Source organism: Miscanthus floridulus, chromosome 6, assembly GCF_019320115.1.
Source record: "Miscanthus floridulus cultivar M001 chromosome 6, ASM1932011v1, whole genome shotgun sequence".
NCBI lineage: Eukaryota > Viridiplantae > Streptophyta > Magnoliopsida > Poales > Poaceae > Miscanthus > Miscanthus floridulus.
Genome location: NC_089585.1, coordinates 60,970,565 through 60,973,535, shown reverse-complemented (window position 1 = coordinate 60,973,535; position 2,971 = coordinate 60,970,565).

The following is a 2,971-nucleotide window of genomic DNA, read 5'->3' as shown; positions in this document are numbered from 1 at the left end:
AGGCCCCTCCATCGCAACCTCAATGAAGAGTTCCTCTGCATTAACGGCCACAACGTCTTCAAAAGTCTGAGCGCCAATCTGGCAGTGGCCGCCAATGAACTTGCACACCTCCTGTAGACGCCCGAGCTCACCAAGGTTGCCGCTATGCTAAAAGCGGCACACTGTCAAGTTAATGAGATCCAAGAGGTTCAGAGACCTTCATGCTCCACAAGCATGATTCGCCGATCAGCCGATCCTAGATCTAATCGCCGCCCCAGTCAAAGCTGTTTCGCCGACTAGTCACTACCTCCCTAGGGGGGAGTTGGAGGACACCACGCCGAGCATCATCGCCAGCATGACCAAGAGGTCGAACAGGATGCCCGAGTGCACCTCAGTAACCTTCGGGATGCATGACGGTGTATCGATCAATGTCATTTCGGGTGCCATGAAGATGAAGTACGACGCTGCCAGGAGTACGAGCAAGAGTACGATAACCTGAACTCAGCTCTAGAGCTGATCGTCGCCTGGCAATACTGCTGATATCGGCCTTAACAACCTAGGAAGGGCCCCCAGCATTCACCAGGGCGCTCTGAACGCTCTAGTGGCCCCATGGTTTCAAAATCACCGGAGTCGAGCCCTATGAAGGAAGGATGAACCCAACTCAGTGGCTGTAGGCTTACTCCACCGCCGTCCGCGTTGCCGGAGGAGACAACAACATCATGGCGAATTATCTCCCCATCATGCTCACGCCAGGCACCATGAGCTGGTTCACAAGCCTTGCCCTGGACTCCATTGGATCTTGGGAAGATCTGAAGAGAGTCTTCACCGACAACTACATGGCCACATGTAGGCGGCCGGGCACTAAGCACGATCTCAACCGCATCACCCAAAAGCCAGTCCGAACTACTCCACAGCTACATCAGACGCTTCTCTAAGATGAGGAATTCTATTCCCAACATCACAGAAGCCAAGGTCACCACCGCCTTCGTCCGACGACTTCATCATCGTGAACTCCGTTCTAAGTTCAACAGAAAGCCACCTACCGGCATCGGCGAGATGATCACAACCGCCAACCAGTACACTGACGCCGAGGAAGCGGAGGTGCATTTTAATGAAGATACGGGCACTAATCGCCCCCCTCGCCGCCATGACGATCGCAACGACGACCGACAGCACAACATTCACCGCCACGACGACCGCAACGATGACCGATAGTACAACGATCGCCGCTACGACGACCGTAGTTTCCATCGGGACAGCAGGACGAGATCGGCCAGATGGATTCAAACCTGGTCAGAATTGCCATCGCCGACTAGATCACTTTGTTGCCAACGTCAATGAGCCACATGCAAAGCGTAACTACGATGAGCAGTACAAGAAGATCCTCGACGGACTATGCCCCCTACACAAGAACGCCAAACACAAGATGAAAGACTACCTCAGTTTGGCTAAGGAGTTCTAGGAGAAAAAGTACAACGATGATAATGGTGGGAACGGAAGACGCCGACCACCTGGGGATAATAATAATGCCTTCCAGGACCATGACAAGGTGGTCGCCACCATCTTTGGGGGTTTTGCCTCTAACGAGAGCAGAAGGGGACAGAAGCTCGCCGCCTGACGAGTGCTCACCGTCGCTTTAGAGGAAACTACCATCAACCCCAACTATCGCCCATGGTCCGAAATCCCCATCACCTTCAGTAGGGCCGACCAATGGGTGGACATACCCTACATAGGGCGTTTTCCCCTCGTCCTTGACGCGACTGTCCAGAAGGTGCTCTTTAGAAAAGTCCTTGTCGACGGTGGGAGCACTTTGAATCTACTCTTCGCTGGGGCCCTAAGGGAGTTTGGCCTCGGGACAACAGATCTCACGCCCTCAGACTCCTCCTTCTAGGGTGTGGTACCTGGCAGGGCATCTAGACCGCTTGGGGAAATTACCCTACCAGTATAGTTCAGCACGGCAACAAACTACCGAGTGGAGCATATCAACTTCTATGTTGCCGACTTTGACACCGCCTACCATGCAATATTGGGGCATCCGGCTCTAGCTAAGTTCATGGCCATTCTGCACTACGCGTATTTGGTGTTGAAGATGCCTTCGCTCGTAGGAGTCCTGTCTCTGCGGGCCAACCTCTCCGTCGCCTACGCCTACGAGACAGAAAGTCTTGCACCCTCGCCTGAAGCCACCGACCTCTCCATCTAGATGGCTAGTGTGGTCACCAAAGCCAAGGTAGTGTCTGCTAATGACATGGAGATCCCAGAGCCTCCTCATGCCTCCGCCAAGTCCAAGGAAGTCAAGGAGATCAGCCTCGGCCTCGATGACCCTTCCAAGACGGTGAAAATTGAGCTCACCTTGACCCCAAATAGGAAAGCACGCTTGTCTCCTTCCTATGTGCCAATGCCGATGTGTTTGCTTGGAAACCTACAGACATGCCGGGGTAATCATGGGAGAAGATCGAGCACTCGTTAAATGTCTCGCCGACTGCTAAACCGATCAAGCAAAAACTTTGCCGATTCACGCCAGACAAAAAGGAGGCCATTAGGGTAGAAATAAAACGGCTCTTAGCTGTTGAATTTATAAAAGAAGTGTATCATCTAGATTGGTTAGCTAATCTTGTTCTTGTTAAGAAAAAGAATAAAGAATAGAGAATGTGTGTTGATTATACTGATCTTAACAAACACTACCCTAAAGACCCCTTTGGCCTACCTCGGATAGACGAGGTTGTAGACTCCACCGCTGGCTACGAGTTGCTCTCCTTTTTTGACTGTTACTCCAGCTACCATCAGATCTTCCTCAAGAAAGAAGACTAGGTCAAAATGTTGTTCATCACGCCTTTTGGTGCATACTGCTACACCACTATGTCCTTTGGACTAAAGAATGCTGGAGCGACCTACCAAAGGGCTATCCAGACGTGCCTCAACCAACAGATTGGCCGCAACATTGAAGCCTACATCGACGACATGGTCGTCAAGACTAGAACCACCGACAATCTTA